This window comes from Ambystoma mexicanum, chromosome 1q (assembly GCF_040938575.1).
Source record: "Ambystoma mexicanum isolate Mex_15411 chromosome 1q, UKY_AmexF1_1, whole genome shotgun sequence".
NCBI lineage: Eukaryota > Metazoa > Chordata > Amphibia > Caudata > Ambystomatidae > Ambystoma > Ambystoma mexicanum.
The window spans coordinates 735,398,107-735,425,406 of NC_090922.1; positions in this window are offsets into that span (position 1 = coordinate 735,398,107).

Below are 27,300 nucleotides of genomic sequence, written 5' to 3' on the forward strand. Positions count from 1 at the left end.
GATATGTTTGCATCCCATCATCTTCACCTTTACATTCTCAGCTCCCCGCCCAATGTTTACTGCACTGTCCTGATGCCACTTTAATCAGGGGATGCAATATCTTGGCATTTGGAGTACTTCCAAGGAGATTCTGGGTTTCCTCTCAGTGTCATTCTGACTCTAGCCAGATCATAGTATTCACAATGTCCCATCACAATGGCAAGGGGTATGCTGTACCTGGTCCTTCACTCTGTGGGGCAGGCTGTGTAGGTGTTGTGGGTGGGTAAGATGTCACTGTAGGGGATGTTTTCATTGCATTGGCATGAGGTGGGACGATGTGACTGCAAGGTACATATGGTGATGGTTGGCTGGTGAGTTATTATTTGCATTTGTTGCATGGCACTCAGGGTTTCGGTACAGAGGCATTCTTCAGGGGTAGAATGCTGCTGCAATTGAAGGGAATGTTGTGTTGTATGTGTGCATGGAACACATCATCAGAGTTAGGTGCTTTGCAGTCCTGCAGAGGGGGACATTCATGCATTTTAGGATACAGTTGGTTCAGCCTCACTAGAGAAAAGGGACGCGGTGAGATGTGCATCTTTATTGCAGTACACTTGCATTTCTCAAAGTCGGCATGACTATTTTGATGTGCATGTGAACTGTGAGCATAATTGTTTTCAGGGAATGAGTTGGCCACTCCACCTGTATATTGTTGTGGAACACACATAGGGGTCAAGTGCAGTCCTCACCTGTTTTAGTTGCTCATTTCCATGTTGCACTATGCCCCCCTATGTGTGTTCTCATGTGTGTAGTTTGGGGGCTACCTGCAGAATATTTGTTGGTGTCCATGGAACGGCGGTCGGGGACTTTGTTGCTTTTGTTGTGTGCTTTTGGTTGGACTACTTGGGCACAGTTGGTTCCAGTTGCTATGACTTTGTCAGTGATTTATGCACTTTACTTTATGTCTAATGGACACACACAATTTGCCTCTCCCAGACACACATTCTCAGGGTGTTGTTATGGGCACAGAGGATAGGCCACAATTCGTCATTGAATGATGCCAGAGATGTGGCCTCACGGTGTGTGCTCTACAGGGGCAGGTTCTTAGGTGAAGTATGTTTGCACCAGCTGGGTGTGTGCAGTCTCTCCACTTGCCCTTTGGCAAACCAATGGCAAGGGTGGTGCATGTGGCTGAGGACAGTGTCCCACCTGCATTTCAACTGGTACGCCACACCGTGTGGCGACATTGTGCAGTACACATGCTGCCACTATGATTTTCCAGACTACCGCTGGGGCATATAGAAAAACCCTGCCAACGTGGTAAAGGGAGTGGAAACGTGACTTAAGCAACTCGAATGAGCGCTCCACTATGACCCTAGTGGCTATATGTGCTGAATTCTATCTTACCACAGCTGGTGTGGCTGCATTCCAGTATGACATCATCACGAATGGTGGTAGCGTGTAGGCACTCACTGTCCCCTGAAAAGTGTACATGGTTGTTATTGGCATTTATTGTCATGGTGTGTTATTCAGTGGATCACATGCATGCATGTGTGTAACAGTTAGTACTCACTGATGAACCAGGTGTTGCCATATTTTCCCGATGCCAGGGACTGGTGTAGTGGTAACTGACAGCAGATGTTGCAATCATACGTGCTGCCCTGGAAATTGGCATTCACTTGCATGATCTGTCCATTAGCATCACAGACTACCTGCACGTTAATGGAATGCCAGTGCTTGTGATTGTGGTATATGTGCTCCACCAATCGGGGAGGCCGTAGTGCAACATGTGTACAGTCAATTGCACAGAGTACACGTGGAAAGTATACTACTTTATAGAATTCTCGGCACACTCTCTGCCTTTCCTGCAGTGTTCCGGACATATATATGTGCCTGCGTACACACACATGTGTTGTTATGCAGGCCAATACCTGGTAGAGACAGTGGGATTGTGTGGCCTGCGATATCCCACTAACTATGTCCATGGTACGCTAGAAGGAGCCAGTGGCCATGAAATGTAGTGCAGTCAGTACTTTCTCAAGGGGGGTAAGGGCTTGGGAACAGATGGTGGGTGACGCTAGGTCTTGCTCCCACTCCCTGACAAGGTCTACGATAACATGGGGGAAAACCGGTACCTAGCATTCACCTGGTCATCAGGCATCCTGAACAGTGTCCTAGGCTGTGCAAAAATCCGGGCCCTGGGCATTCTCCTCCACCTTCTGTGTCCATGGACGATAGGTCCTGCTATTGCGGGGTTCATCGTAGCTGTCTGACTTTAGTTTTGTGTGGATTGCATGCACGTCTGCTATCATGTGGTGGATGGATCACAGGATCTGCCTGTGACTTTTCCCGACGTGAGGTGAAATCCATGGATTCGGTTGGGTTTGCGGTGGACTGGGCGTCAGATTGCTTAGCGTTGACCATCCTTCAACACATCAACATTTTCCCTTGTTCTTCCTCATTCTGCATGGAGAATGGAGACTATGCATGTTCTGCCTCCTATTTTATTCTATGTGCATGCCCGTCCACACTCTGTGAGGAGTCCGCGCAAGGCGATTGCCCACAGGCAGGGACATGCCGGGCCTGCACAAAGTCCCCACAATATCCAGAAACGTCCTGCAAAGTCAATTCCATAAATCAACAAAGGGGGTTTTGCACACAGAATTGCCCGCAAAGTCCCGATTCTCCCTGCAAAAAAATGTTATGAATAGGACCCTATATGTCTTCTTATTATCCACACGAGTCATTGTGTCCTCACATGCATGCCCAGTCCACAATAGTTGCACTGTATGAGGTCTATACGAATTCAGTACTGAAAAATCACTGGTGATCTAAAGCTCCAAGCACTTGCGGACATGATTGCTGTGATTGATTCTCAAAACCGATAATCTCCTTTGATTGTTTGCTTAACAGCAGTCAATTAACGAGATACATGAATGTGTGGCTTCTAGAGGGACATATTTTACGTTAAAACCTTTTTTTTCTATAACATGAACATTTGTCCACAATATTTCGAAATTAACGGAATAGGTGGAGTCTATAGAAAGCATGTCTCTAAGTGAAACTTTTACCCACTTATATCGCTTGAAGATGGCCTATTCTGTCTGATCAACTCAGGACTGATTGTAAACTGAAATTCCCCTCTTCAACGTCCTCGCTAGACGATCAATTCTCTTTGAATGTTTTTCTTCTGTGCACATCATGTTGGTCAAATATTGCCTTCCCCGATGAAAAGATGTTTCTAATAAAATAATATTAATACAAAAAAGAACTTCATCCCACGAGAAGAGAATCGTTTTTGATGTTTTCATAATGGCTTTCCAAAATAAAGATCAGGTTCTCACGTGCTCTCTTTTAAACACTGTGTTGAGTCTAGTTAGATAACTGATTTAGCCCAGTTAAATTAACCATCAGTTTCAATGATTCAATATGTACAGTGTACATGTAATAGAATCTATGAAAATACGTATTGATGCTCTGGATTATGAACAGAATTACGAGCATTTGCTTGGAAAGGTTAATGTTATGAAATACTTGCGACGTTTTCCCTGCTATGGAAAGCGAGCAGAGTATGTACATCTTTTCCTTGTGCAAAACAGAAGAGGGCTATATTAGATTACTTTACCTTTTACCTTTCTACAAAATCACAGGCACATGCAAGGACATACATAGAAATTGCAGGATATTGCGATTTTGAAATGAAAATAATACACGTAAAACAACATTTATTTATTTTTCATTTGTATAGCGCACACCAACCCTAAGGCATCAGGGCACTGGAGAAAACCAGCTTCATGTAGTCTGGAGGCACTGTGGTAGCATACATAGTGGTTACATTCAGAAAGTACAATGCATCACGTCAAATACATAATTCGATGGGAGGTTTGTGTTGAAAAGCTTAGCAAAACAAACATGTTTTCAGGGCTCTGTGGAAGGTCCGGTAGGATTCCTCCACTCTTGCATGTGAGAGGGAATTCCATGGCTTAGCAGCAATGACTGGGAAGCTTTGACCCACCTGCTTTTGCACATTTGAACTAGTCTATGGGTGTAAGGGTTCTGTTGGGCCTAGCCAAGTGAGACTTGATGATTCTTTGAACCAGGTAGGGCGGGGCAGATTTGTAGATACATCTGTGGGTGATTGTGAGTGTCTTGAATGAGATTATTTCTCAGATGGGTAACCAGTGTACTGCTCTCCTGGCAGCTGATATGTGTTCTGATCTGGGAATATTCAGGGCAGATTGTAGGGTGTCATTTCGGATGGTCTGAGTTTTCTTTATGTTGTAGGCTGGCATACCAGCGAAAGTTCATTACAATGATCCAGCCTAGCGTCCACCAATATGCGGGCGATCATCAGGCAGCTGTCTCTAAAGAGAAAGGGTTTGGCGGTCTTTAGGAGTTTATTTGAGTAGGATGCTGGGGAGGATATAACATTTACTTGATGGATTAAGGAGAGTGTGGCATCAAAGTATACTCCAATGGGTTTAACAGCTGATGAGACTGGTATCAGTGTACCATAGATATTGAAAGCAAATGTTTTAGGACGGCTGAGGAATCAATGATGAGACGTTCAGTTTTCTCATCATTGAGACAGAGACCATGGGTCGCCATCCAGGTTTGTATGGTGGCGTAGGTTGAGCTCAGCATGGCGTCAGTGATGTAGGAGCCAGAGAGGGTGAGGAGAATGTGTTTGTCATCAGCATAATTTGTATAAGCTATGCCAAGGGAATCCAAGAGGTCGGAAAGTGGCTTTGTGAATATATTGTAGAGAGTCGGCAAGCCACAGCACCCTTGGGTACACCTTGGAATACACTGCAGTTGATAGGGGAGGGCGCGTGCAAGCAATCTCAGATAATACTTTAATGACTCTACCTTCTAGGAAGTTGTTTCCAGGGAGAAGGAGGGTGAGGAGATGAAGTGGTGAAGTGGTGGCATAATATGTTGTGGTCCACTAAGTCAAAGACTGCAGACAAGTGTAGGAGGAGCAGTAAGGAGGGTTACCCTCATCCCGAATCTTGCCCATCTGTTTTTTCAGATTGAGGAGTGCTGACTATGTGCCATCGGAAATCAGATTGGCAAACTCCTAGGATTTGGTTTGTTTCAAGATTACATTGAATTTGAACATAGCTATCAAGTATTTTAACCAGGAATGGGACTGTTGTGATGGGCGGCAGTTGCTAGGTGAGGTCGTGGTGAGCGTTGTTTTTTTTTGGAGGGTTAAAACCCAAGGTTCTTTGAGGCTGGAAGGTACCACGTCAGTTGAGCTGGAGGAGTTGATGACAGCTGTGATAAACAATGCCAGAGCTTAAGCACTGTCTTTGATCAGGTGAGATGGACAGACATCCCCTTTACATCTTGATGGCTTTAAGCTCTTAAAGATGTGTAGTGTTTCTTGATTGGAGATTTTGTTGAAGCTGAACAGTGGGGCACCTGGGTGGTTGGAGGTGGGCACATGGTGGGTCCTTAATGCCCTGGTGCGGGTGATTAAGGCTATCTTGTTGGGCGAGTATTTTTTTACGGGTGCGTGCCAATTTTTAACAGCGTAGCATGGCGTATGCTATCACACCACACAGGGTATTTGAACAAGGTGTAAGCTAGAGGGACCGGGGCTTCCAATTCTCTAAGGATTGTGATAGTTCTCTAGTGTCTGAATTGGCAATGGCTATTCTCGAATTGAAGGTGGTGACTTTGGCTTGGATGATAGCTTTTTTGTATTGTTTGGAGAGGTTTGACAACATCAGTTTAAAGGCATCGTCGGGTTGCTTTTGCTGCGGGTTTCAGCAACTCTATGTTCAGCTCTAAGAGTAAAAGGTCCTGAGTATACCAGGAATTGATATGAGCTACTGGTTTGGCTTTTGTAGGTACTAATGGGGCAATTGTGTCGATTGCACTGGGCAAAGATTTGGTGTTGAGATCCCTTAGGGTTTTTGAGTCTGATGTGTCCAGAAGCTGTGGTTAAGGGCATCGAGGAAGGGCGAGAAACTGACTTGAGTTAATTTACAGAAGCTGTGGGCAACATCTTAGAGGGTGGTTTGGCTTGTTGACTGAGGGGGATTGTGAAAGTGATAATGTGATGGTCCTACAGCTATCGTAAGTATTGGCTTTGACTGAGATGTGGCAGTTGAGGTTGGATAGCCAATCCAAGGAGTACCATTTATTGTGCATGTAGTTGTGATTACACTTGCAAAAACCTATAGTGGTTAGTGTGTTAACTAATGAGGTGGCTGGTAAGTCAGTATTGTCAATAGGGCTTAGGTTGAGAGGTTGAGATCCCCCAGTAGAATCACTTGTGAGGAATGCTTGATGTTATCTGCTAAGGTATGAAGTAGGTCTTCTTCAAATGAAAGGATGGGTGGATGATGGGCAGTGATCATTTTCGATGGGAAGGTGGTCAAATTTAGTGTGAGGATGTCTAAGTTTTCGTAAAGCGAGGTGTTAACTTGTCTGATACGTAGGACGTTATGGATGTCTAGGTCATGAGCAGACAGTGAGTGGGCATTGATAAAGGCTAGGTTAAGGACATGACTGCAGGATTCGAAGGTGCATACCTTTGTACTATGAGTGGCACAGTTGATAGGGGCAGGGGTATGGATAGCCCGAGTGGGGGGTGTGGGTGCAAGGTTAAGGTCATGGTTGTCGGTCATATTAGGGGACTGGTTGGCAGTTGAGGCAGGAACAGCCCCAGGTGGGGCCATTTCCACAATATTGGCCAGAGGTGAGTTACTAACAAGAACTATACCATGGGCAATGGCACTATTCGTAATGTTTAGCACAACTGGATTGTTGGCAGGCACAGAATTGGAGTTATTGGGTGCACATGGCAAAATAGTATTTGAATTCACATGTGCATGGGCAGTTCTCGCAGCTACATGGGCATGGGGTGTAGATGGGGTCACTTTTGGCAAGATGTCATGAGCATTATCGAGAGAATGTTTCAAATCACAGGTAAAGGTACTTGCAGTAGTATTCCTTCCATGGTTAGAGGCAATCATGGAGGTTCCACTAGCATGGGGAATGGATGGGGACAATTGTAGCATACAAGTACGTAAATGTTCAGAGTCAGGGGTACCACCTATAATAACGTTGTCCTAGGTTGCGTTGGTAGGTGTGCTTGTGTTGGCTCGGGTGACATATGAATTCCCATAGGCGGGGACCTCCAATGTAATATTGTTAGCAGAGGACATTATAGGCAGACAAGTACTAATAGAAATACAATTAACATAGGATACAGGAAGAAACATTTAGGCAGAGGAATATTACTGTTAGCATGGTGACATGTATTTACATAGGCAGGGGTACTCACAGTGGATTTGCTGGTATGGGGAGAAAACGGTTATATTTTAAGCCATAAGAAATAACATGTATTATTTTTATTGCCTAAAAATATTCTAGTATGAATGACGTGGCATCTTGGCTTGAGAGACAATGCAAATTACCATGTTTGGTTTGGTTTATCATACTATTTACTATTTACGACTGTTTGGAAAATGTTGGAGAAATAACACGAATGAGAACTTGGAAATGTCATGCCGTACACGAAGAGTTATTTGTTATCCTTGACCTTATCGAATGATTTAGAATGACTGATGATGTATGATGTATGATTGTATTAAAAGTTACATAATACCGAATTATAAAAACAAAATATCATTGGAAAAGATGGTTTACCGTAACATGTTTAATTTAAGTAATTGTACATTATGTATGTGCTTGTTACATTGTAATGCTCTTCTTAATTTGTTCTGGCAGTGATTTTTACACTTGCACAATATGTAGGAGCAACTGTTAAAATGCAGTCTTAGTAACAATCGCTGCTCACCTTGAGTTAGAGACCTCTCTCCTCTCTCCTCTCACACCAAAGACACTGAAGAGCCTTCATTGGCACTTAAACTGGCACGACTTACATGCAGTCACTGCTAAGTGGCAGTGCTCAATGTATTAACTTAAATATCACTAGTTATAATGCATGAAAATGGGGTGTGAAGTGAATTGGAAAATGACCCCCATATAGGTTATTGGTTTTGGTGAATTGAGAATATCTGCTTGGCATAGCAACGTGCAGTGCAATGGCATGAAATTGCCAAATTAATAAAAACTCTTTTCAAACTCCTCTGCCATACTACCCAATGAGAAGTTCCCTAAAAATAATATCTCCATTTAGCAGCTTTGTAAGAAGAAAGTCGTGTGCTTCTTACACAGTCCATTTCCCAGCTCTGCAGTGATTTTGTAACAGTTTATTTTGGGCTATTGTTAAAACAATTAGATTATTTATGGGCTACCTTTGATTGCAGATCTGTTTTGTGTCCTCCAGATGCTACCTTTATACTTCCACCCAACCAAAGCCCACTCTCTCTAACTCGACCCCCACTTTCTTTACCACCACCCACCCCACTCTCACTCTCTAAACTACCACCCAACCTCTCCTTCCCATAACATGTGCTGGTTGTGTTTTGTTTGGGCTTTACTGAGCAATTTCTAACATGTCCTTCAAAGGCTTCTTTGTTCTTCATGCTTTTTGTCCCTAATCAACTACCATCACACTCCCACCCCAACACTACTTTCTCTAACCTCACCCACCAATGCACATTACCCTCTGCCCCTTAGCCACCCAATCATCACCCTATCTAACATCGCCCACCCAATCTCCACTCTCTCTACCCCCACATGCACACACTACCCACCCTGTCTACCACGACACACCCACCCTGGCCCAACTCTCTCTACACCCACCCACCATACCCCACCTACACTACACCCTTCCAACCACCATGCCTTCACTTCCTATACCCCTACCCATCTACCCTACCCAACTCTCTTTACCCTACTCACAATAACCTTCTATCCACACCCACTCACCCTACCCCCACCCTGTCCACCCACTCCACCTGCCCCACTCTGACTCTCTCTACACCCAGCCATGCACCCTACCCCATCTCTCTACATCCATCCACCCTACACCCACTCTCGATACCCCCACTCTCTACCTCCACCATTCACCATACCCCCACCCTCTCTACGCACAACAACCCACCACACCCCAATCTCTCTACACCCACCTACCCATCCCACAATCTCTACCCCACTCTCTCTACGGCCGACCTTCTCTCTACACCCACCCCCACTGTCCCTACCTTCCATACACCCAATCTCTCTTCTCCCACCCACCTGAACACCATCCATCCACTCTCTCTACTCCATGCACCAACTGGACCCCCACTCTCTCTACCCTCATCGTAACTCCACTCTCATTACCTCCACCCATCCACTCTTTCTCCACTCTCTCTACCCCCACCGACCCAAACTCCACTCTCTCCAACCCTAACCATCCACCCTACCTCCACTATCCATCTACCCTATCTATCCACCCTATTTCCACTCTCTATCCAACCACCTTCCCCACTTTCTACCCCCACCCACCACAACCTACTCACTACACCCACCCAACCAGCTTTACTTCACTCTCTCTTCCCTCAACCACTCACCCTTCCTTTATGTACTATATGTACCCCTGTACATACACTCTCTACCCCAACCTACCTTACCACCACTCGTTCTACCCCACCAATCCACCCTAATCCCACTCTCTCTAACCCTGAAAACAACCCAACCCACACTCTCTCTGCAACAGTCTCACCCACCCAACCTCCAGTCTCACTACACCACCACTCTCTCTATCCTCACGCACCATACCTCCACTCTCTCTACCACTACCCACCCACCACCCAACCTCCATTCCCTATACCCCGATCTACCCACCTTACTTCTACGTTCACTGCCCCCATCCCCCAACCGCAGACCCTACTGCCACTCTTGCTACTCCTACTCCTCCACCCTACCTCTATTCTCTATATGCCTACCCATCCACCCAACCTCCACTCTAACCCCACCTACCCACAATACCCCTACTTTCTACCCCCACAAACCTGATCCCTACACTCTAACCCCACCCACCTATCATACCGCCACCCATCCTACCCAGACACACCCACAATAGCCCCATTCTTTCTACCTCAACCTAACTGCCCAATCCCCACTCTCTCCACCACCATCCACCCACTCCCACTCTCTCTACATCCACAAATGCACTCCAACCAATAACCTGTGTTGTTTTTTTTAGACTATTTCTAACATGTCCTCCAGAGGCTTCTTTGTTCTTCATGTGTTTTGCCCCAATCCATTACCATCACCCACAAAATACACCATCACACTGTCTAACCTCACCCACTCGTACATCAATAACCATGCTACCCCTACCCCTGCTACCCCAATACTCACCCTCTCTACCCTCAACCATCCAATCCCTTCTCTATCTACCCCCACCTTCCCACTCTAACCACACCCTGTCTACCACCACACACCCACCCTTCGCCAGCCACTCTAGATCACCCACCATACTCAACCGACCCTACCCCCATCCACACACCATACCATCACTTTCTCTACCCATACCCATTCACCCTATGCCCACACCCGCTCACCCTACCCCATTCTCTCTACCTATCTCACCCCCACGCTCTATACACCCACCCATGCACCCTACCCCATCTCTCTAACCCACTCACCCTACCCCTAATCTCTCTAGCCCCATATACCCATCCTACCCTCATGCTCTCTTAATCTTACCACCCACCCTCTCTACCTCCAAAAAACTCTCTACCCCACCCCCCACATTACCTCAACTCTTTCTACCATAACCCTCCACCTTACCTCCATTCTCTCTAACCCTATGCAAACACCATAACCCCACGCTCCACCTGCACCCATTCACCATACGCCCACCATCTCTATTATTATTATTATTTATTACTATTATTATTATTATTATTATTATTATTATTACTATTTGTATTATTATTATTATTATTATTATTATTATTATTATTATTATTATTATTATTATTATTATTATTATTATTATTATTGATATTTACCCACACCAACCCACCCCACCCCACTCTCTCTATGATCACCTACTCACCCAACCCCGACCATCTCTACACCCTCCCACCTTACCCCTACTCTCTATATCCGCATATTCACACCCTACCATAGCTTTACTCTCTCTACCCCCACCCACCCACCCATCCTACCCCCTCTCTCTACCCATTCAACAGTACCTCCACATTCTCTAACCCCACCTACACTACCCCCACTCTCTCTACTCCACACACTCTCTCTACCCCCACTCACTCGACCTCCACCTACCCCCAATCTCTATACCGTCACCTACCCACCCTACACCTAATCTCTCTACCCGCGCCCACCCACAATACCTCAACTCTCTCTATCCCATGCACTAACTGGACCCCTACTCTCTCTACCCACATGCACCCACCCTACCTCCACTCTCTCTAGCCCTGTCCACCCTCCATCCACTCTCTCTAACAAATAACCACGCACCCCACCCCCACTCTCTCTACAATTCCCACCCACCATAACCCCACTATCTACCCCCACCCTACCTCTACTCTCAATAACCCCATCCACCGACTCTCCCTAACACCTCCACTCTATCTAGCAACACCCACTTGCACCACCTCCACTCTCTCTACTGAAACCTCGACTCTGTCTACCCCTCAAGCACCCCACCTCCACTCTCTCTACCACCACACACTCACCCGACCTCCACTCTCTACCACTAACCATCTACCCTACATCCACTCTCCATCCACCTCTCCCCATCCACCCTACCTCCACTCTCTGACTCCACCCACATACTGTACCCCCACTCTTTACTAAACCACCTTACCCCCACTCTCTAGCCCCACTCACCTCACCCCACTCACTAACCACACCAACCACTCTTCCTCTACTCTCTCTACCCCCACCCTCTCACACCTACCTATCGCCACTCTGTGTACCCCCTCCCACCCAACTTCCACTCTCTAACCCAACCCAACCTATCACCACTCTTTCTACCCCCAACAAACCACCCTAACCCACTCTCTCTAACACTACCACCCACTCATCCTCCAGTCTTTCTATACAACCTCCATCCCTACCACCATTTTCTATATCCTCACCCACTGTACCTCCACTCTCTCTGTCCTAAATCTCTCCCACCCTCCACTCTCTCCCCGACCTACCCACCTTACACCCACTCTCACTGACCCCACCCACCAACACTACCTCTCTCTTGCTATCCCTACTCATCGACCCTACCTCCACTCACTTTTCCCCTACCCATCCACCCTACCTCCACTCTAACATCACCCACCTATCCTACCTCCACTCTCTCCCACCCACCATCCACCCTACCACAACTCAATACCTCCACCCAACCATACCCTCACTCTCTGACGACATGACCAGGCTGATTGATGGCAGAGGAGGGGTGCCCTGATTTTGTTAGATCTTGCAGCAGCCTTAGACACTGTCATCCACTCTATCCTGCTATCCCACCTGGCCTTGGCGGAACTCTCCGGGACCATTCTGGCCTGATGTGCCCCCTCCTGGCTGATGAGGGGCGGGTAAGAATGGGATGCCAAGCTTTTTCAATATCAGCTGCCAAGCTGTGAAATTGGCTGCTCTCTGCCTTGAGATGCATCCAGAATTATCTAGAATTTAGATGGAAGTTGAAAACTCTTCTTCTTTAGGTTTAACTGTATGCTTTCTGTTTGCTTTCAGTGCCAAGATGCCTATTGAACTACGAGCTGTTTATAAATTGCACTAACATAACATATCTGTACTCCTTACCACCCTACTCCTACTCTCTCTACCTCCACTCACCCTGCCCCCATTCTCTCTACCCCACCCAACCTCCCCCACTCTCTCTACCCCTACCCACTCAACCCCCTCTCTCTACCCACTTAAATCCCAGTCTCTCTACACCCATCCACTCCAACCCTTCTCTCTACCCGCCCTTATCCCTCCTCTCACAGTCTCACTTTATTCCTTACCCTTTCACTCTCAACCTTTCTCTCTCATATGTCCTCCTGCTCATCAGTGATGCCACCCTCTCTCAATTGCTTCCTCCCTTACTGTTCTCCTTCCTTATCATTCGCTTGCATACCCACACACCTTATCACTTACTCCTTTTCAACTATGCACTCTCTTCCTTGCACCCCGGTGCCTATAAATGCACAACTGAAAGAATAACAGTAAATGCCAAAACTATTGGCTTTGCCAAAGAGTGTTTTTGTGCGTGATGGAATGGAGAGGAGGCATGTGCATTTGTACCAGGAGATTCCAAAAATGTCACAGTTTGACAAAGAGGGTGCTTTATTGGCAGTTCATGATGATGGCCTGGCCAGCAGTTTGTTCCAAACTGATATTTCACATTTTCCCATAGACAGATCATGTGACACGTGGCAATAGAAGGGAAATTGGGCCTCACTATGAGTGATCCGGTCCAGAATTACAGGTGCCGGTAACAAGTTACCAGCACCCTTTTCCGGACAGGCTCACTTCAAGGCTGCTGCTAGGCGTCACTGAGCAACCAGCAGGCCTGACCTGCTGGGAGTTCAGGCCCCTAACAGCAGGTTTTTCACTGAGGCACTTACGGTGCTGGTGCTTCAGGGTCCGATTCACATATGCATTTCATCTGAAGCACCTTTCCAGTCCAACACTCTGGAGAAGCTACTTTCATTTATAAATTGCCTACTGGATTTACTTGCTTTCCCCTGCAGGAGAGCTGCTGCCCGCTGACTTAGTCACTCACCCCAGAGCAGGAACGGCATCAGCGCCATTCAGTTATATCAGTTGAAATGGTCCCCGGAACTCTGAGAGGCCCAGAGCAGCTGCACTGAGTTCCAATCTTATGACACAGAAACAAACTCCATTAGTTCAGTGTGCAGCGCCTGCGTTGTAGGCGATTGCCTCCTTCTGGCAGTTTCTAGTAATTGTCTGTATACAGCGTCAGATAGATTAATAAATGTCTGACGTTTTAAATATTACACAATAGTCTGTCCTATTAGATAGGATTAGAATAAATACACCTACCTTTGTCTTTGATGTCAAACAATAAACATGTTCCAAACCTTCTCAGTATTGAATTGCATACCTGTATCGTCTTGCATTTAAAACCAGAATCATTAAGCAATTCCAGAAGAAAACATCAGAAGGACACACAGAATTAACTGTATAAAGGGGCAAAACACATGTAAATTACTGTTTGGTAAAAAATAGAATGGAAAAATAAGCTAAACATAAGTTCAAAAGACAGCATAAAAAAACAAATACCTATGTCACTAGTGTCCTAACTAGTGAAATCCTTCAAATGTTGGAAATAAAATCATCAAGCTGGATGTGCCAGAAAAAAAGATCAGTCTGAAAAAAAAATAGCACCAAAAAACTACATACAAAATGTACACCGCTTAATGAAAATTGAGGATTAATGCAATTGTGTATTGTAAAACTGTGGCGTAGCGACATTGGATAATAAATACAAAATAGCTTTACGATGGAGTAATATGTCACGTGATGATGTCACATTGAGGAACGTCATTCGGTAACATTAAAAGTAGGATGAAGCAACATTTATAAAGTGTCAGTGTGGCAATCAATGAGAGATATGTGTGGCACAGCTCTAAATAAACAAACAAAATGAGAATGAAAGAGGAATGAAGAGGAAACATTAGAATGGCTAACATGAAAACATGAAGTCTAACATGACAAGATATGGGCAAATGAACAGAATAACATTATGACAAGAGGTCGATAAATACAATAAGAGTAAAGAAAACTGTACATTGCATAAAACAGGCAAACTTGCATTCCATAAAGAGTATACACACACACAATCACACCATTCTCACAGTGCACTGAACACTTATCACCACACAGTGCACAAGGTGCTACTGCACTGCACACTCACACTCCACCACACAATTATATGCCACTGTACCACACACAAGAACCTGGTGCATTCATGGTAATTGCTGGTAATGGTGCCTTACCTTGGTATTTATTACGAAAACCTTGAAATGGTGAATACCTCGGTGCTTGATGTCATTACCTGGTATAAGGTAGCACGAAATACTACATGGTGGTTATACCAGAGTAGGTTATGCCAATACCTGACAATTTGTGATACTCTTTGGACTTCTGGTTGAAATACCGGTTCATTTGCATTAGTACCTAGAGTTAAGATGCCAATGTCTATAAAATGCTTAAAGGTGAGCCAAGACTGTTGGTGTCATCAGTGCTTGTTCTAAGTGGAGTCTAAACATTTACAGCAGGCATCTCAATATGCAATACAACAGTCATGGTAATATGCAAATCAGTAATTGGATCTATACCCCTGGTTCCCTCTAAAATGTTTCTCCTCCCGGATCATCTTCTTTAACGACCACTATCACTCTAATGTGTTAATACACTCCTCCCAACTAGTCCCTTCTTTAACTCTTCCCCACTCCTACCTTCTGACCTATTCTATTCAACTCTTCCACTAACTATGGAGAAGCTCTGAAATGGTTGTTCAAGGTCCAGAAATCAAATATGTCCACCTCTCTGCATCGTTAACAATGATATCAAGAGTCCACTAAATGTTCTACTGTCTCAGAACTGCTAGACATTTTTCAGGCCGATCCTACCCACAGAAAAGGCTTTTTTTGCACAGGTGAAACCACTGCAGATCCTCTGAACTGTACCACCTTCTTCCTTTGAGGCTGAATGAAGCTTCAGTGCTTGCTTGCTACATACAACCATGCCTCAGAAAAGACGTAATTATGTCGCCATGTGCAATACACATACAGATAATATGGATCTAGTAGACATACCAGCAATGGTGACATAATCTGTGATGTGTACTGAGCTACACAAAAAGCAAAAACTGACATAATTTCATAATCATCACTGACTATGAAATAACTGGTAATTTATGCTCTGTAGCTATTTCTCCAAAGAGAGATTGAGAAGGAGAGTTAATAACGAAGGGAGATGGGGTTGATTGAGCTAGATGGAATGCCATGTTTATCATATTTGTCATTTTGTATGTACTTTATATAATTGTATTATTGTCTTTTTCATACCTTTGTAGATAAACCAGTGGGCCTCATTACGAGTATGGAGGTAGCCATACCGGGTTCGAGGAATAAGGAATTACCGGCCCATTCCATCCTTGGAGGGCCCAATAATTCCCTTTCCTGGAACCCAGACCCGGTACATCCCCATTCCCATTTGAGCCCCCATAGGGCTCAATGGGAATGGGGAGGATGCTAACAACAGACCCGTTAATGACGGGCCCGTTGTTAGCATCCTGGTCTGCTTGCGGGTCCCGCTAAGGACACCTGGTTTTACCGGACGTCCTTAGCGGGACCTGCAAGCAGACGTCGTAATGAGGCGGTAGAGGTTTAACGGCGCCGGCAGCTCTACCGGCCTTGTTAACCCTCTACCGCCTTCCTCGTAATGAGGCCGAGTGTGTGTTATTGATAAGTGAGATTTGAATATCCGTAACCATTTCAGCACACGCCACACATCATGTAATGCTGCCTATGAACGCTCCATGACATCAATTTGCTCTGGGGCTTTTGGTCTCTGTGAATGTCACCAAACAGTGGAATGCCAATGCAAAAGTAATTACCCTGTGTGTGTTCCTTCCAGCTATGGCTCCTTAATCATATAGGCATCGCTGTGCAGCTTTCTTCACACATGTCTTGTCAGTGATATTAGGCTCCAAAGAAGTTTTTGTGGCTCTAGCACCAGAAGGTACATTTTTCAAAAATATTTGGATTATTTGATTGTTAACAATAAAATAGGTTTTGGAGTCAGCTGTAAGATTCTCCCTTCTGCTGCCAATGTTAAAGCAGTCCAGCAGTGCAGAACATATCGATTATCTTTATTTCCTCATTTGGATGAGCCCCATTCAAATATTGACGTGTACCTTTTTTGCTTGAAAGACAATACATTATTTTGGCCTTCAATAACAATGTTCAAGTGTCGGGGGGAAATTCTGCCGGGGTCGGCCGGGCCGTCCGCAGACCTCCGGGCAGGGAGGCCCCAACTCCTCCCGTATATCCCAAAAGAGATAGAGTATGAGACACACACAAGAAGCAAGGTGACTCTGCTGTTTATTAAACACAAACGGCAGGGATGGGTCAAGGATCATACGCGTCTGACCTGACACACACACAATCGTGGGGCTCGCAGGCCCTTTTTACTGTAGTATGACGCGCTACTTGCGTCACTTTAGAAAGTTAACAAAAAACCCTATCGCCACTCTTAATTGGTTGCTCCAGTGGTAGGGTTAGTATAGCATGCGTATAGAGAATAATATGAGTGGACGAGGGTTAGTCAGGTGATATATCTGGGTTGTCCCTACAATTAGATACATGAGAATTGTTACATGAAGACTCCTAATGATTGGTTAATGTTACTGGCGTCAGTGATAAGAGCCCCATGTTCTGATTGGTGCGCCCGTGAGCTTCCCAGCCTGGGACCATCGCTGTTCCCAGCTCTCGGTGTACCTGCAATTTGCAACAATGTTTCACTATGGCTACATGCAGACAATGTGAAGACTTATTCATGAGCTGGACGGCCGACTACTCCCACCGTCGCAGATGTCCATTGATCCTTTCAAGTGTATCTGCCTGTGTCTTGTAACGAGGGATCCAGACGCCTCTTTCCTCCTAGGCTTGGCATCTCGTCAGGTTCGGCTTGGTCACGTGAGGTGGGACCGTGTCTGAGGCAGAATTCTGCACAATTAATATTGTTTTTCCACTGTGTGCTTGGTTTAATTTGCAGGTGCGACTTTGATGTTGGTGCACGGCATGCGAGGTTGCAACATCGTGCCCTTGATGGTCTGCTTTTGGGATGTGGGTTTGCAACATTACGACCCTGGCTGTCTGCTTTCGCCAGGCTCATTCTGCAGGATCAGCAACCTGACTCTTGTTCTGTTAACGTCCACGGGAGCTCTTGCTTGCGGCCTACTTAGGCCTGGTGTATAGGTGGAACCGTTTGGTGCACAGGCGCTTTAGGTTATAGTCTCATATTGTCTTATGACCAGTATCGTGTCTTCGTTATAATTCTCATTATGGCACCTAGGTTTAGGAGAAGCGTAAGCAAGCTCTTTAGATGAGTTCATGGTGCGTCTTGCGTTTCTGCATTTTGAGAGCCTAAGTGGAAAATAATAAAGATGCACGTCCGTGAGTATGTCTGTCGCCTACGTCATAGCACTGAGTATATTCTTCGTGTAGATTGGTGCGGGAGTGTCCAGTGTGTATGTTGGCACAGGTGTGCTATCCGTTGGCTAGGTCGTCATGGCATCTCTAACGACGTATAGTTTTTAGTCTAGTTGATCCATGCCGCAGGCATCGGCATGGGCAGGGCGGGCTGCTGGGCAGGCAGATGGACACATCCTTATGTTCCTGTACCAGGGTATGTGGTCGTCTGGTAGATGGGAAAACTCTTCTCGTGGCGGGTGCTTGGGCCGTGAACCTTTAGGCCAGGCGAGAGAGTGGGAATATGGCAGCCTGTTTTTCCATTTTCCCACTTCAGTCCCCCCTCTGGTCGACTTGTCGACCACAAACATATCCTTTTCGTTATCTCCTCTTACTCTCCATACTTTAGTTATTCCTCCTAAATGTCCATAATGGTTAACATAATCTTCAAACGACCAATACATATATTCACAGGTTCCTCCAGGAGTACAGTATACCCATTTCCCTATGTAACTCCTGGGGTTTCTTGGGTTCTCGACCTTCACCGATGGTGGGTCCAGGTGGTTGGTGATGATCTGGTTGCGCAATTTCTCTCTCTCTTGTATGATTATGCCTGTGTGTTGGCCGTCATCTGCTGGCATCAGTGGGTGCATACCGACCATTTCAAGCAACTCGTCAGTGGTGCGTGCCTTCCAGGCTTTCCAAAATCTTATTATGATCAGTGTAGCTCCAGCCAAAATAATACAACCAACTATAATTTTCAGTCCATCTGAAAGCCAAGATGGCATCCATGACCATAATAGCGAAAACCAGCTCTCATCCTTTTTCACACCTTTACTTTCATCCACCATTTTGGAGTGCAACTGGGCCAATTGTGAAACTGCTTCTGTCAGTGTACCGTTGTCAGCATCGTTGGCAGGAATGAATGTGCAGCATGATTGTCCTATCTTTGCACAAACTCCTCCTTCCATGGCAGTGAGGAGGTCCAATACATATCTGTTCTGCAGTGCTACCATCCTTATTGCTCGCAGCTCCTCCTTTATCGCGTTGAATCCGTTTACTGTAGAATTGATGGTCATCATAAGTTCCCATCTAGTTATCTGGAGCCATTTTGCGTTTGCGTAAGCCTGTAGTCCCGGATGGATTATTGAGGAGAAGAACATTGCTGCTCTGTTGAATAGTCTGTGTTCTGGCGGGATTGAAGTGAGTGCCGTTTCCGACCTTCCCCATAGGTAATTTCCTGTCAGAGGTTCTCCTTGTCTTTTCCGTCTATTTAGGACAGTATCATTGCCGCTGGTCCTGTTCCCTGGCTCCTCCTGAGGTGGTACAGATCTCTTATTTCTCTTGTCCCCTTCATCCATTTTGGGAAAGTTCGCCACATTCACATGCTTCTGGGGTACCACTAGTGATGGTACATTGACGTGCACCATCGTGCATACACCATTCCACAGAGGGGGCAGTGTGTGATATGCCTTTTCTCCACAGGCCCAGTAATGGTCCATTATCACTGCTGTTCCTGCTCCCCCCTCAGGTAACTCCATCACACTTCCACAATTGGTGTTGTATCCTTCGTCCACCTCTCCTTTATGTTGGTAGCATACTTTAGGCGCAGTCAGCGGCAGTATTGTTATTGGGTCTTCATCCGTTTCTATCCATGTGAGTATAGGCACGTATTTGATCCAAGTCGTCCAACATCTGTGGTTGTGTGCATTGATAGTTGAAATAGTTTCTTTTGTTACCATGTTGCTGCCAACCACTCCTATCTCCCATTTGTTGTCCAAGTACACTTTCACCGTTATCGTCACCAGTGGCCTCTCCCAGCATCCTAGTTTACCAGGAACTTCAGTGGCGTACCAATCACATGATAAATACTGCAGTGTTACTTTCTTTGTTTCTCCTTTTGCAGGAACACTTGTTATGTATCTGAATGCTTCAGCATGTAAACTGCTCTTGTGGTAACTCAAATAAGTGTTGAGGAAGTTGTTTTCGTATGGGTATGAGTCTCGTGTTTTCCACGTCATATGCACCACTGTCCCTTGAAATCTTCCTTTCGTTTGGAACAGTGCCAAGTATATTATGCATCGTGCTGTTTTTTCATCTATTTCTGTGGCAACAAATGTTCGAGAAGCGCTCATGGCGTATGGTATTAATGAGAAAACGTAGCAGCTGTCTTCTGTTGTCTGCTTACCAATGCGGGTCATGTGTTGATACCATATGTTGTTTGAGACGTGTGCTGAATCTTGTATATAATTGTCAATACCTTTATTATCTGAGTACGTGCTGCGTTGAACTCTATTTTACTTGTGCGCAATTTTACTAATATCACCTGACGTAACACCTGTTGCAGCTGGGGATGGGGGTGTGTTAGGTTTGGGTACAGCAATAATATTGATAGCACAGCTGTACTGCCATACAGAGGCAGCTACGAACCCGGTGATTACCAAAATCCCTATTACTTTTATTACATATGCTAATTTCACCGGCATTTTGCTCTTACCTTGCTGCAGTCCGGCAGCGTATTCTTGCGACGTTAGAGTTGCCCGCCTGAAAATTCTGAATATGCTGGTTATTAAATGTTAGTTGTTATTTTTTAAGCTCTCCCTATCAAATAGTCATTCAGTGCCCAGGCGAAGAGCTGTTCCCACACTACTCTAAGCGATCTATCTCTTAGGGCAGGCAAATATGGGTGGAGGTGGGGCATCGAATATTCTATGGCCAAAAGGAACGCTGTGTAGTAGACACGTACCCTTTTCCTTTTCAGGTACGTTGGCCTTTTTATTTCATATACAAATTGGTGTGACAATTCTTCTGGGTAATTATCGTCTGAGGGTACCATCTACTCCTGGGCAGTGAATTTGTTAGTTATCTACTTTCTTAGCGATACAATAATACGCGGTTCCTGCATGTGCGAGAGAAAAGAAAAGAGAGCATTCACGTGTTTACATGTGTATTTGTGCAAGACAATGTCCTTCAGTTCAGTTACTACTGTAATGGGGACAGGGGTCAGTGGATGGTGGGCAGGGGGTTTTTGGGTTCAACTGGTGGGCGTGGCTTTTGCTCTTTGAGCGTGTGATCATGGGGTGGGCTGTATGGGCATCACCCCTTTCTTCTTCAGTTATTGTCTCTGGGGAGTCTGGGGAGTGACAAGGTATGGGAATACTTGGGCCGCTGGCTGTGGTAGAACTTTCTTCCTCAGTTGTCGATGTTGTTGCTGTTCTCTCAATGGACCTGTCGGTGGCGCTGGGGCGGGTCTGTTGTTTGTAGATCTTTACATCGTGTAGGTGGTTCCAGGCACGCTTGTCCTGTAACTTTACTGCTGTTGTTGATACCTCCTCTACCAGATGGGGACCAGTAAAGCGTGGGCTGTTCCACTTCCTATTGAAGTTGCGAAGTAGTACGTGGTCACCTTTAGCAATTTTACACAGTCCTTCCTTTTCCAGTTCTTTATCCGCGTCTTCTTGCTGGCTTCTATTAGACCCGCCCCGTGTGCGCTCGAGCTGTTGAGACACAAACACTACACTAGTAATCAAAGAAGACACATATTGGTACATTTCATCACCAAGAACACTTGCAGTGCTTTCGTGGTCGGTAAATGCTCTTGACTTTGGCGTTAGGGGAAGGGGCATTTGACGTCCTGTAACCACCATATGGGGAGTGAGGTAGAGGTCAAACCCTGGCCTATTCCTTAGCTCAAATAAGGCTAATGGAAGACAATATAACCAACTCCTCTTTGTTGTTTGCTGTATCTTTGCAATTGCCCCGTTTAATAGGCCATTCAGGCGTTCACATACACCGTTGGCCTGTGGGTGGTATGCACATGCAAATTTATGTTGAATGTTCAGCAGTGATGTAATGTGCTGAAACATCTCGATTGCGAAATGTGGGCCATTGTGTGACCTTAACACCTCGCACACTCCCCACCTGGGGAAGACCTCCCTCACTAGGAATTTAGCTGCTCTAAATGCATCTGGGTGTGAACATGAAGAAAATGGGCATACTACTACAATCATATACCTATTTCCTTGACATATATTGATCATATCAACATAGTCAATATGGAGATGCTGGAAAGGTCCCTCTGGCCGGGGTATAGTACCTTTTATCACCTTTAGAGTGTGGCCGGCCGTAAACTGTTGACATGTGAGACAATTACTGATAAAATTCGACACATGCAAATTTAACTCGGGGCAGAACCAGTCTTCCCTAATTCGTGCTGCAATTACTTCCTTGCCTGTGTGGGCTGGATAATGTAGTTGGTTCAGGGCGGTGTTCAAAAGTGCCAATGGTATTACAACCTTTCCAGTGCCACCCTGGCGCCATAGTGCGTCGGTTGGGGACATTGTACATCCTCTTTTTACCCATATTGCTATTCGGCCATTGGTGCAGCCGCTTGTAACTCCATAATCTGTGTGGCTGGGAGATGGGTATACCCTTCTCTTATCAACATCTCCTTAGCCATTCCCCTCCCTCTCCCCCTCTGTGACTCTGGGGGGTTCAATATCTCACCAAAGTATGCAGCATACTTCGCATGTGCGTCCGCTGCTGCGTTTCCCTTCGAGACGTGGTCCTCATCATTGGTGTGTGTGGTGCATTTCACTAAAGCTAATTCTTGGGGGTCATTAATTACTTCAATTAATTCAGCCAATAAGGGGGCATGTTGCACTGGAGTGCCATCAGCTCTCCTAAACCCTCTTCTTCTCCATTTCGACCACACACACCGGTACCTCCATCATTTTTACCACCGCAGCCCCAGTTCTCCTCACACCATCCCTCTGATCGATAGTTGATGACCCATCAATAAATAAGAGCTCTCCCCCCTCAAGTGCGTTTTCCTCAACTTTTCTAGTACAGGAGTACATTTCAGTTATTTGTGTACAGTCATGGGCATAATCTCCCTCCTCAATTACTTCTGCCAGGAACCTTGCAGGGTTGACCGTGCTGCATCTAACAATTGATAGTTCGGCTCTGGATAGAATGATCTCATAACCTGATGCTCTTAGAGTGGTTAGGGTGGATTTAGGTTTATTTAATATCGCAAAAAGTGCATGTTCCACAAATAGTGTAGTCGGGCACCCCATGGTGATTGCTGATGCTTTTTCCACCGCAAAAGCAGCTGCGGTGAGACCTTGTTCGCAGGGGAAGTGGCCTAACATTACAGGATCTAAGTGGCCACTGTAAAATGCTACGGGTTTGCAGCCCATGCTTGTTTTTTGAGCCAACACTGCTTTCATTACTGCTGAGTCGCAATGTGAAAATATAAAAAATTGCCGCTCATAGTCTGGGGATGCCAGTACCGGAGCAGTTGATATCGCATCTTTTAATTCATCAAAAGCTTCTTTCATTTCCATCGTCCACCCCAGTTTTTTCTCCCCTTTATTAGCTTCCCGTAACGCCTCAAGCAGGGGTCCTATGTATGAACTGTAATCAAATACCCAAGCTCTACAGTAGTTGCAGAGCCCCAGGAACTGCTGCAGTTCCCTTACAGTTTGTGGCATTGGAGTGGTCGAAATAGCTTGTGCTCTTTGTGGTGCGATCTTTCTTCCATGTTGGGATATAAGCTGACCAATGTAAAGTACCTGTTCTTGACAGTACTGTATCTTTTCCATGTCTACCTTGTAACCTTTGTCAGCCAATATTGTCAACATCTTTAAGGAGTCCTCTCTGCATGTTTTTTCATTTTTACTGCAAATTATTATGTCATCCACATACTGCAACACCGTGCTTTCTACTTCAATGTTACCCAAATCCATCTGTATCACTCTATTGAAAATTGAAGGTGATTCACAATACCCTTGTGGCAATCTGGTGTGCTTCCACTTAGCGTTTCTGTAAGTGAAGCTCGTCAGATCTTGTGAGTCTGGGTGTAATGGTATTGAGAAAAAAGCATTTTTAAGGTCGATCACTGTAAATCGTGATGCTTCTGCTGGAATGCCACACAAGATTGTGGCCGGGTTTGCAGCTACGGGATATTCCACTTCTACTATGTTGTTCAAGGGCCTGAGATCCTGTATAAAGCGCCAAGACCCCCCTTTAGCCTTGCGCACTGGGTACACAGCCGTATTACATGGTGATTCTGAGGGGACCAATATACCATTATTTATAAGGGCCGTTATGGTTTCATATATGCCCTCATCTGCCTCTTTTGATAGTGGGTACTGTTTTACTCTGGGGAGTATTGCACCTTTTTTCAATTTTATTTTTACTCCCCCTATACTTTTTATGCAGCCCACGTCATAGGGGCCAGTAGTCCACAATGATTTGGGTACTTTTGACATATCGTCCTTAAAGAAAGGGACAGGGGTGCATGCGGGTGCCTCAAGTGCCATTGCAATTTTCTGTGCTACTTGTTTGTAGGCCACTCTTAGCCATATTTCCACACTCATCATAAACACCATTTCACCTTCCTCCTTTTCATCTGAAAACAGCTCCTCATCTGACACCTGGGTGAGCCTACATCCTTCTGCTAATGCTATCACTGCCCTCCATGCTCTTCCTTCTCTGTCTTGGGCATGTACAGCAATATAATCAGCTGTTGCAATAATGCTCTCAATATCCATTGAAACCACCTTCCCTTCCGGCTCATTAACAGGTGTTTCTGGTCTGAACAGATAGGCTGCTGGCCTTCTCCATATTTTCCCTTCTATCCCTGGCATCCATGCAATTGCCATGTCCGTTCCATACTGGAAGAGTTCACCATCTACTGGATCCGCCCTAATCGCTGTCTGTCCACAGTATGCCTGCATAATCTGTCGTGCTGTGAGCATGTTAATCCCCGGAGTAGAGCAAATTATGCCATCCTCAGTAAAGGAGATCGTCATATTCAACCTGTTCATTATATCTCTCCCCAGTATATTTACTGGTGAGGCACTATAATATAAAAGTGGAACTGACAGATCGTAATCTCCAATAGATAAGGGAATGTTATCAGTAAAGGGAACCAACCCTCTAGCCCCAGAGAATCCTTGGGTGTTCATGGTCTCGCCTGACATCTTAAATTTACCTTCCCTTATGCAAGACCGGGTCGCCCCGGTGTCAACAAGGAATGATAATTTTTTGTCACCTATCGTTACCTCTATGCGTGGTTCCTCCGCACTATTAGGTGTTACTGACAGGATGGGACACACCAAGGCCGTCTGTGGGCTGTCCTATTGGGGGTACAATGACTGGCCATTTCCGGTATAAGGGTTGTGTCCCAAAACCGTCACCCTGCCCAGTTGTGTTTGTGGTATTTGTGGTTGTTGTGTCATCGCTACCTGTTGTTGTGGCAGTGTTTGGGGCTGTTGTTGTGTTAATTGTTGTTGTTGTTCATTTCCTTGTGGCAACATTTGCTGTTGTGGTATGCCCTGCTGTACCTGTGCGGGCCGTGGTTGTCCCTGATCACTCCATGATGGTATTCCTGGTCTAACTCTACACGTGCGTGACATGTGCCCCAATAGTCCACAGCTCCAACACACCGGTGGTTCCCTATTCTGCCATGGAAAGCTCCCTGTGTTGTCCTGGTATACTGGTTGCCCTAAGGGGTAGGAATTTCTAAATCCTCCCACCTGCGGTTGGGTACCATACCCGTACCCTCTCCCTCTCATAATTCCTCCTCTCCCCCTGTTATAATTATAATACCCAGCTCCTTGCATTGGGTATCCTCCTCCCATGTTGGGCGTGTATGGTTGGAGTGGCGGCACCTGTTGTGTTGTAGTCTGTGAAGGTGGTATTAGGGAGGAATCTTGTGCAGCCACTACTTGTGTGGGGCTTTGGGTCATTGTTGTAGGTGTAGTTATTAGTGCCCCTTCCATTGTGTATTTAGTAAGCTTTTTCTGTACTAATTTAGCCTCTTCCGTTTTCCTGTCCTCTTCCTTTTGTTTCATTTTTCCTTACAATGATGCACTATAGTCAGTTGTATTTCGGGCCATGGTTTTGCTTCCATTCCCACTACTTTCTTTAGTTGTTTCTGAACTCCTTCTGGGAGCCCTTGTACCAGTATATGGTAAAATATTGCTGGTGTTTTATCCCATTGTTCTCTAGTTTCCATGCGCCACTTCTCTTGGATTTCCTGGATATAATCAACAGGATCTTAGTTCTCATGCATCTTGCGGGATGTAATTGCTCCTATATCTGATGTGTCTGGGTACTGTACCCTCAGTGCCTGCCATAGTGCATGTATGCAGTTTGCGAACGGTGCCCCATCGTGCGATTTATTTGTTATTGTTACCCCATGAAATCCCGCTCTCTTCCAGATGTCATCCACTCTATCCCCTAATATTGATATTAAAAGGCCCTTTACATCTCCTACTGCCAGCTTCTGTCCTGCGGTGTGTTTTTCCATTTCATATATCCATTTACCTGCACCTCCACTTAATGATGGGAGCCTACATTTTATATTTTCTTTATCGGTATGCTTCCAAGGAACATACTGTGGTCTAACCCCACCTCTCTCCAAAAGGGGCATTAAATTATGTCTTGTTTCACCCTTTGTGTTCCATAATATTGAGTCCTCACACCCTTCCTCCTCTTCCCTTTCTTCCGCATTTTCACTTTCGTTTGTATTTCCCCTGCTCACACCTCTTTCTTCTCCATCTTTTCCCCTTCTTCCATCTTTCTCCTTATTTAATGTGGGCATGTGCTTTCCTGCCTGCGACTAGGGAGGTCTCTAAGCCGCCATGTATAGGGTGTCAGTTCGTCGGTGAAGGGCGCTAGTTTTATTTTGCGTAACGAATGTGAGGTGGTGGAGCATGTAGGGTGCGATAGGGGAGGGCGTGATGGGGATGATGGGGATGGGGATGTTGCGGCCTCATGTGCCTGTCTTTCCTCTATTCCTTTCTTTCCCTCCTCACTTCTCTCCATCTCATCCTTTCTCCTACTGATCCATGGTGAGTATATGTTGGTCCGGGTGATGTATAGTTTATCTAAGCTTTCCCTTTCACTGTTTCTTCCTTCATTTTCCACTCCCTCTTCCTCACTACAAAAGCTAGTCATAAACGGTACCCCCCACTCGGTCCTTTTCCCCTTGATCGTTACTGTTTGTAAATCTATTAGGTCCAGTTCTCCTCTTTCTCCTTTATCAACCGCTCCACTTTGTGCTGACGTTGTTGCTACTTCTGTGTCATCATATACATCCCCCCATGTTCCACTCTCCCTTCCCCTATCTCCTCTTTCTCCTTCATACCTTTCCTCCATCTCCTTACTATTATCCTCCCTTTTCCTTTTCAATTCCTCCATCACTTCACTTCTC